The sequence below is a fragment of the Montipora foliosa genome, chromosome 2 (genome assembly GCF_036669935.1).
Source record: "Montipora foliosa isolate CH-2021 chromosome 2, ASM3666993v2, whole genome shotgun sequence".
Taxonomy (NCBI): Eukaryota; Metazoa; Cnidaria; class Anthozoa; order Scleractinia; family Acroporidae; genus Montipora; species Montipora foliosa.
In genome coordinates, this window is record NC_090870.1 from 56,744,802 (window position 1) to 56,754,801 (window position 10,000).

Below are 10,000 nucleotides of genomic sequence, written 5' to 3' on the forward strand. Positions count from 1 at the left end.
CATCTATTCAGGTGCAACAGGTGCGTTATTTTTCTAAAATGGCAAAAAATAATGTTATGTGCGCAACACCGGCACTTTTCTTGCACATCAGTGTGTACCACTGACATGTCATTCCTCCCTATTAGTTCATTATACGCAAATCGCAAAGTATCCGCGTGTATTATATGTTAAAACATCGAATAAGATGTATGTTTTGTATTTAGCTCTTATGAACCGAGCAGGAGGTATGTGTGGGAGAATCTTGACCGAGGTCGTGAGTACATACCGAACGCAGTGAGGTCTGTACACACGACTTACAGCACTTCCATAAATAAATATTGGTAGAAGAAAATACTCAATATTTTCATAGTTAATCGAAGGACTGGTTATGAAACCTTAAAACCTTCAAAAGCGAGAGCAATGTTGTCGCAATCGATGTTGAATTGACCGTGACAGTGCACAATCTATTGTTTTTGCTTTGCACGGGTTCGCAAATTAGTTGCGCATAATTTAATCGAAATATTTGATTGGTTATATTCTCGAAAAAGGGTAGGTTTTGTGCACCGTCAAGGCCAAAAATACAGACAAAAACATGAAACAAAAAGACTTGTCGAGTTTCATAACCATCTCCATGCATTAACTATGATATTTTTGCATTTTAGTTTGCAACTTTTTCACCGCAAAACATTATCGTTCTGCATGCCGGTCTAGATGGGAAAATTTAGACCGCGTTCAATATCGATTTCAGCCAATCAAATTCGTGAGCTTGGTAGTTCCCTGTCTGCTCCCGCCTGGCCTTGTAGCTCAGTCGTGGGTTCAATTCACACCCTCCTTGTGTGGGCCTATTTCAATTAGTAGGGCTTATGGTCAAATACACCTTATTCCAAAATGGCCGGCATTTTGTATTCTTTTGTCTCCATGCAAATTGGCCCTTAACTGTGTGACTCGCATGGCTCGCCATGTTCACTCGCATGACTCGCAGCCATGGCTTGCATGACTCGCATGGCTGGCTGGCTCAGACATTATCCTAACTCCTTAATACACCTTATTCCAAAATGGCCGGCATTTTTGTATTCTTTTGTCTCCATGCAAATTAGCCCTTAAGGCCTCGCTTTTAAACGTAAAATTCAAAAGAATATCAAACCTTGAACGAGGCCGTAAGGGCCAATTTGCATGGTAACAAAAGAATACTAAAATGATGGCCATTTTGGAATAAGGTGTATGGTTTACATGGGTAGAAAACTAGCACTTCACATTACCCTCTAATAGTTACGTCTTATGAGACAGAGCCATATCATAAAGTGTGATATAACGAACCAGTGCAATAAATGTGTCGTTCGGGGATAGACTCCGCAGTGCATGTATATAATTCATCATGAATGAACTAAACGTATATAATTGAGGTGCGACTTATAGACGACAGGTAAAATTGCTCCTTGCACAGTTAGGTTAACTGAACAATTATAGACAACTGAAAAATCAAGGTGTCCTCAAAAGGGGATTCGAACTCATGACCTCTGCGATACCAGCGCAATGTTCTACCAACTGAGATATGAAGCCACTCAGTTGGTGGCAGGTGAATTTCTTGGGCTCATTTGTTCCCGTGAAAGGACTTGATGAATGAATCAAACGTATATTTGAAGAACGGCTTATGGACGAAATTGATCGGTTTTCAACTCCGTGGCTTCGTAGCTCAGCTGGTATTAAAAGCATTGCATTGGCATCGCAGAGGTCATGGGTTCAAATCCCGTTGAAACCACCTGTACTTCTCAGTTAGGTGTCTATAAAAAGACAACTACTTAAATTGTCCAATTACGAGCAAGGATCACTTCTGCTTTTCATAATTCATCATCGATGAAATGATATATGAATTGGATCATATATGAACTGCGGATATGAAATCAAGTGAAGCTTGGTATATGATCCAATTCATATATCATTTCATCGTTGATTCATTTCTCACGGGAATATTAGAACCCACAAATGACCAGCTCCCAACGTCAGTGGCTTCCTAGCTCAAATGGTTAGAGCGTCGCACCGAAATTGCGAGGTCACGGGTTCAATTCCCGTTGAAGTCCTGAACTTTTCAGGCTTATCTTCACAATTGCAAAAATTGCGTTCACAACTGCGAGGATCATAGCTTCACTGGATAATTCATCATGTCGTACAAAAGTGAAATATCAATGAAAGAAAAACTTTCAAGATTCTTTTCAGTTCAACGAACTCTGAAGCCAAAGTATAAATTTACAAAAATTTGGTTTTATCAACGGAGTTGATAATGTAAATTGGCCACCGTACAGAGATTCTAAAAGCTGACGTTTCGAGCGTTAGCCCTTCGTCAGAGCGAATCGAGGGATTATGGGTTACGTGTAGTTTTTATAGTAGAGTAGGAGCTACGCTATTGGTGGTAACATGGCAACGTGAAAAATAGGAATATATTAGTTAAATGAAAAGCGTTCGTTAATACCGTGAGGATTAAGGGTGCCGATTTGAAAGATGAATTTTTGTTCCAGATTCTTGCGGCTTTCCGTCGTACCTAGATGTAGGGAAAGGCCGCAGATAGCCATGTGTTTTTTGGAGTGGTTAGGCAGATTAAAATGGCGAGCGACTGGCTTAGATGCATCCTTGTCATTCTTTTCAACATCGCGAAGGTGTTCGCGGAATCGGTCACCTAGTCGTCTACCTGTCTCACCAATGTATAATTTATTGCATAACGTGCAGGTTATGCAATAAATGACATTTGCGGAGGTACATGTGAAACGATCGGTGATCTTAACAGATCGCTTAGGTCCCGATATCTTGCTAGTGTTAACAATGAAAAGACAAGTTTTGCATCGTGAACGCGCGCATTTGAAAGTGCCGGGTTGCTGGTTAGTTTTGAGCGCGCTTCTAACTAAAACGTTGCCTACGTTTTTGTCGCGTTTGAATGAAATAAGTGGAGGTTGCGAAAAGATTCTACTAGTCTCGGGATCATTTTGGAGTAATTTAAAATTACTAAGAATGATGCTTTTGACTGCGTGATTATGAGGATGGAAAGTGAGGGTGAATAGAATTCTGTCATTCTTATCTTTTTGTGACGTTTGTAGTGATGACTGTCGATCAAATTGTTGGGCGCGATGATGGCGGGTCTGAAGCCAAAGTGGCGTGGCGTCATTAATTAAGGGTACGAGACTTTGGCTGTTTTTCAAAACCCTTTTAATCATAACGTAAAAAAAGGGCCAACAAGGGCCCCCTTCTCCCACCCCACCCAACACAATGTTGTTCTCGAAGACTCACAAATGACCGATCCGTAATTCGACATTGCGTTGGGGAGAGGAGTACATAATATTCAGATTTCTTCCAGCCTCTCATCCCCCAAAACCGGGACACTCCCCAATTTTCCTAAACTGCTATAATTTGACAGTTGTTTTTACTGACAATTTATCTGTATTTGGAACTTTTGTTGCACAGACGTTAGTAATATAACAAAACAAATTAAGATAACATCTTCTCAACAAGTTTTTATCGAAAGAAACTAGAGCTATAAATTGAGAGACAACGAAAAATTACCAAAATTTTACGCGTGCTATTGTGACTCTACGCCATGCTAAGACCAATTGATGTATTTTACATAATATGCCAATTGTGTGATTACATAAGTTCAATTCTGACTGGATACTACATTCCTCCTTTCCTTTCCGAGATCGAGATGCACAAATCAAAGTTCCTTCAATCATGGTAGTCAAGTAAAATCAATCCATTCAAAAAAGTAACTCAACAATGTTCACATGTGTTTTGGATCCGAAGAATTCATGTGATAGTGTTTAAATCTTTTCGGTCTCCGTCGCTCTCTCTGTGGTCTGTTAGATTCTTTCACAGATTTCTCTTTCCCGCTGCTCTCTCCTGTTTAAAGTGGATTGTTGTTGCTTCCTTGTGTCGATCTTCTGCTGTCTCCGGTTGTGTCTCACTGTTTTGTGTTGACCCCCATCGGGTGCTGTGTCTCACAGGGTCTTCTCTTTGATGTCCTCCGTGGTTTCTGTTTTTAATTTTTGAGGTTCTGGGTTGCTCGTGTAAATTTCATCTGCCGTGTTGATGACTGCGTTTACTACCTTAAAACATCCTTGCATCACGGCATACTATACGTCCATCTTTTGTACTTCTGGCCGTCACCCAGGATCCTTGAATGTTACATACTATGCAGAAGATAGGTTCGTACGGTGTGCTCCATTTGTTCTTCCGCTCCTGTTTGACAAGCACATACTCTCCCAGTAGCCGTTTTTTCTTTTTTGTGCGGCTGTTTTCACTTTGAATTTTCATTTTCTCTTTGTACCTGGCATTATTCTTGTTCATCTGCTTCTCCTCATCTGATGTGTTTGTGTTTGGTGCTCTGTAATTGATTCTTGTTCTGATGGACATGGCTAGCATTGCTTGGTATGGTGATATTCCTGTAGCTGGGTGCGGGGTTGCCCTCTATCGTGGACCGCATTTTGACTCTCTAGTCTGCCATTGCCATTAGCACTTGAAGAATGTCCGCTGACACACAATCTGGCTGAACTGCAGCCACACCACGAATGTGGCAAAAGACGCCGTTACCACCCCACTGGCGGAGGAAATGTCGGCGGCGACGGCTAGAGTCAAAAGGCTTAAAAAACAACGGCAAATAAAATCGAAGGCGCGCGTGCCTTTATGCTTGATATAAGGTGTTCAGCAACGGGGGGCTCTGAGCAAAAACGATGATCATTATACTGAAGCCAGACCAGATATTTACAAACGTTCAACAGGTAGCAAAAAACCCTGCAAACGCAACGCATCTCATCAGACGAAAACCAAAGAGGGCATGGCGAAGAGAAATAAAGAGGAGCCAGAGGGGAAGCCAGGGAGAGTCTGGACCCAAGCATACCCACTCTGGACATGAGGACAGAAGAAAAAGAGGTGTTCGAGACTTTCCAGTTGAAATCCACAGAAACGTTAATTGGCGAAAGGGATAGAGGGACAGAAAGAAGAAAGGCGCTGAGGGGTATAAAGGACCCCGTGGGCTATCTTCCAGTTAAGATCGGACACCTTGGGATCTAGGTAAAGGAAACACAAAGCACCCCAGGCGGAAGGCCAGGACAATGCACCAAAAGAAGAGAAAAACTTGGAAACGCAGTTGTGCACAGCAGGTTTAAGATTAAGGAAAAAAGAGTAAACAAACTTGCAAGACATGGAGTTAAAAGGAAAAGGGCCAGCAACAGACCCACCGAAAACCAAACCAGAAAGGGGCATGGAACCACCAAGAGTCAACCAGGAACGAAATAAGGCAGAATAGAAGGGAGCGAAAGAAACAGAAAGAAAAGATGAAGGGCTAGAAAGAAAGGCAAGAGGAGAAATCCCAAGCCGGTCAAGAAGCCAGTACTTCAACAGGGAAACTTAACCGTTTGGGCAAACAACAAGGCGACGGACCCATTGAACCAACAGCGAGGAGACCTTGAAGTCAATCGAGACGACGGAAAAACCACCAGTCTCCTTGGGATGAAACATTACGTTGCGACAAACTAGGTCAGGCTTTCCAGGTCACAGAAACGTCAAGACAAAACGGTTGAGCTCCGTACGCACCCACGAAGGCATGTGGACCAAAGAGGCCACATACCAAATAAGTGAGAGTGCCAGGGCATTTACGATGAGGGCCTTTCCGGAAAGGGAAATGGCCCGGAAACGCCACGCATCAAGACAACGCGACACCGCGTCAATCCGGGGCCGCCAGTTAGCTTCGGCCAGGTCGCCATGCCCAATGTAAACACCTAGGACCTTAATTTTTGACGACGTCCAAGCGATGTCAACGGGAGAAGAACTACTACGAAAACGCCTAGGACCAAGCCAAAGGACCTCGCACTTACGAAGATTAAGCTTGGAACCCTTTTCAAACATTCCATAGGTATCAAAGACCGCAAAGATAGCATATAGCGAAAGAATAGGCAGACTAGTGGACAGACCGGGTATCCGCAATCCGACGATGTCAGTGTGGGGCCGAAGGTTAACAGCCAGCACTTCCATAGGGATAACGTAGAGAAGAGGAGAGAGGGGGCATCCCTGACGGACGCCGCGGGAAGACCGAAAGAAATCTGATGAATAACCATTTAGGAGAACCGTGCTTCTGACATCCGTGTACAAAAGACGAACCCACGAAATAAACGACGGACCAAAGCCAAAACGGGAAAGAGTGCGGAAAAGGAAAGCCCAGTCCACCCTGTCAAAGGCTTTCTCTTGGTCCAAAGACAGGATGGCGGCAGGTGTTTTAGTCTCGGAAGTAAATTCCACCAAATCTCTTAGGAAGGCCACATTTCCACCAACGTAGCGTCCACGGACGCCACCGATTTGCTTCGGGCCAATCACCAGATGAAGCACTTTTAAAAGACGCCCAGACAGCCCTAGCACACAGCTTGTAGTCAACAGTTAAGAGACTAATCGAGCGCCCGTTTTTTGATCTTAACGGTCACCCTTCCTGAAGATAGGAGAAATGAGGGAAACTCGGAGAGAAAAAGAGAAAACGGAAGAGACCCAGACGTAAAAGAATCATTGAGCACATCAACAAGGACACGAGCGAGCAAAATGGCCAGACTGCCCACTAAGGCGACACATCCTTATTCCGGGAAGCTGGCAGAAACATGCCCTTGCTTAGCACTCAGATTACACACAAGAGGAAATATCAATAGAGATGGGCCTAGGAGGGGTTTCCCTCAAAACAATGGAGACCAGCCTGATACCAGTGTAAATTTGCTGACTCGACAGATATGTCTGCTTCCTGGCCTTTTTTACCTCACCAAAATCAGCTAGAGCATGCTCAATCTCAACGTTGCTTTCCTCAAAGGGATAGTCAAAAACATGCACCAAAGTGGTAGCAGGGCCACAACCCAAGATTTTACACCATAGTCCAAAAACAGATACGCCTTCCACAGATTTTGCCCTGCTAAAGGTTACATCAGAGCAAAATGTGACCCGAACAATCTCATAACTAATCTGCACAGCAAAGATGGAGTCAACATCCCCCAACTTGCCAACAACCTCCTTCATTATACCTTCCTTCAACTTGCCGGCCAATTATCTGCCGGTCAAAATATTAAGTGTTCGGCAGCCTCATAATTCAAAAAGAACGACAGGAGCCGGAAAGACAAAAGAAGAAAAAAGCGAGCTTTGCCCAAAAACCAAGTGGACAGATACATCGCCACCAGCTCAAGAAAAAAACCCAAAACTTTAACTAAGTACTACTTCATTTAGCTCTTATTAACCGAGCAGGAGGTCTGTATGGGAGAATGTTGACCGAGGTCGTGAGTACAGACCGAACGCAGTGAGGTCTGTACACACGACCGAGGTCAAGATTCTCCCATACAGACTGACTAAGCTCGGTTAATAAGATGTTTATTATATGGCAAACAAGAACAATTTAATTCGTTTAATGAAACCGGCTTGTACTAACTGACATTTTGCTTGTGAACGGCGATGAGTGGCGATGAGCTGAACTTAATTACTGGGTTGCCTATGGGCAAACCCAGTCGAGGTCTTCGTTTAGTTTGTTTGTTTTCTTTTTTTTCTTTTTTTTTTTCCGTGTCGGTAAAAGTCTTGCCTGTCACTCCCCTGGTAAGTGGTGTCTTTGTGTATTTTCTGCGCGTATTTTCTTAGGATCGAGAGGGTAGTGGAACTGCGTAGATTTCTCTGGTGGACACAGTAGAATCATTAACTTAGCCTGCAATGGCGTCGAAAGTCATGCAACGCGAATGGCGTTTTAGTGGATCCTTAAACAAAATATACCCTTATGGAGCTCAATAATGGAAAGTCAGTTGGATAAACTAGGCATGAATCTCAAAAGCGACGAGTACTGGACTTCGACAACAATCTATCGCCCGTCGAGACGAAATCAAAGTGAGCAGTATTTACCTGAAGTATATGGTAATTTGACACAATTGAGTTTCTTGTCTTCAAGCACGCAATGAAATAGGAAGAGGTTTTCGCCTCTAAGAGCAAATGTGTTGTTTGTTTCAATAAAATTTTCGCTGGAAAAGGATTCTGTGGTATTTTCTGCCTTTGTGAATTATAATATCATGTTGTGTATTGAATTTTCGATCTTAAGGTTGAAATGTGATATGGGAGAAGTTTTTTAGTATTGCTCTGTAAGCAGGAAGGGTTCACAGGCCTGTTGGAAGCGTGCTTGAGTTTCAACAAAATGAGCCCCAAAATCAGTGAAAACTTGTGACGCAGATGAATAATAAAGTAGCTGCTATTTCCAAAATGATGGAATTACCTGGTGATAAATAACGTCGTACGCGTCTTGGAGAGTAAATTTTGACTTTGCATAAATAAGAGTTGGGCGATTGTGATCTTTGTTTTGACTTCGCTCATTTCATTGTCAAACTTTATAACACTTGACAGAAAAAGAAACTTACAAAAACCCGGTTTCTTGCCATCATTTGACACAGATGCTTCACTGTTTGGCGAGTAAACATTCCGCGGTAACTTAATTACGGCGCCCGCTGAATTCCGGCCATGTCACTTTCGATTTTGCAATTTACTTGAACGTAGCAAAAATCTCCCAAAATGTTTGTCGCTGATCGTAACTTTTTGTATTCTATATTCACGGTTCAAAATTAATGTTGTTTTCATGTCGTAAATATTTTATTCTCGATCGACCGTCCGGGAAACTTCCTTCTGCTCTTTCTGAAAACTGTGTATCAATAGTTATTTGCTTTTTCATCAATATTTGTTTTGCATAAAGCAAGCTAACAGAATCTGTACCTTGCTGAGTTCGCATTTGTTAGCGTTAATAGTATTTTCGGTCAGATCATTCTGTTTTTTATGAGGGGTTTATTGTTTTGGTCTCCCATCCTAACACTAACCCCGCGAAACAGGGCTTGACTTCAGTGAAGTTTAGTATTACAAATCTGTCAGATGCTCAGAGGGCACACTCGTGGTGCAAAGAACTTGTGAGGGAACTTGAAAATTATCAATATGTCAGCCCAGAAGCCAATGTTTCTCGCTTCTCTTTTATTTGTTATTCTTCAGAGACTGGAATGCTGTATTTCAATACCACACCATTCAGTGCCTTCTGATTTTCTGTAGCACGTACCACAGGCAACCCAGTGTATGCTTCACGGAAGCATCTCGTTCTGTTAAAGTTTGCTCGTCATCCTCTCTTTTGTCATCATGCTGTTTGGCACTTTCATAAATAAATATTGGTAGAAGAAAATACTTAATATTTTTGCATTTTAGTTTGCATCTTTTCACCGCAAAACATCACCGGTCTAGATGCCGGTCTAGATGGGAAAATCTAGACCGCGGTCAATATCGATTTCAGCCAATCAAATTCGTGAACTTGGTAGTTCCCCGTCCTTGCGAGACAGAGACATATAACAAAGTGAAATATTAACTATTTAACAATTAGGGCTATTGACCCGTGGTTGCACTAGTTGGGTGATACTAATTTGTTATAGTTTAACTATTTACAATCGTAAATAGACAGTGAGTACTAGCGGAGCTTTTATTTTCTAATCCTACAGCCAGTACGAATAAACAAGCCGGGAGCTCCGCTTTTAGGCTTGGCTAAATCTATATATTAACTATTTAACTGAAGACTATAAGCTAAAAATAAAGACTGTGTAACAGAATGGAGCGCAGGCCCCGCTGGAAGTTATTTTGCCCCAAATCCCCATGTAGTCACTTTCAAGGCTCTGTTGAGCTATTAGTTAGTTATTATTTCTTTTTTAGTATCATTTCACCCGCTGGTTTTCCTTTATTCAATGTTATTTAGAACACGCGAGAATAGAGGCGAAAAATGAGGTGACGGGTAACATTGTTTAAAATGACTATTGAAGTGCACGTGAGCGATTTATGTAGTCCAATATTAGTTAATTTTATGAACTTGTTAGTAATTTCGTCTTTGCCTCAATTGCATTTCTTACACGCCAAACGACTTAAATTCCACGAGCATATTGAACTAATGATCCCCCCCTCCCCCCGATCTGGCCGCACTTTTCAACTTTTCCAAGAAAAAAGACCAAGAAGAAACGCGAAA

General features: G+C 42.3%; 1 protein-coding gene and 1 non-coding gene across 2 annotated transcripts in view; one reads left to right on the forward strand and one right to left on the reverse strand.

The window, feature by feature from the left end:
* Positions 1-10,000, reverse strand: part of LOC137990994 (uncharacterized) — a 55,298-nt gene that overhangs the window by 14,542 nt on the left and 30,756 nt on the right. The window lies entirely within an intron of this gene.
* Trnaf-gaa (transfer RNA phenylalanine (anticodon GAA)) lies at positions 1,985-2,057 on the forward strand. The gene has a single exon. It is a non-coding gene; the product is annotated as a tRNA-Phe (tRNA).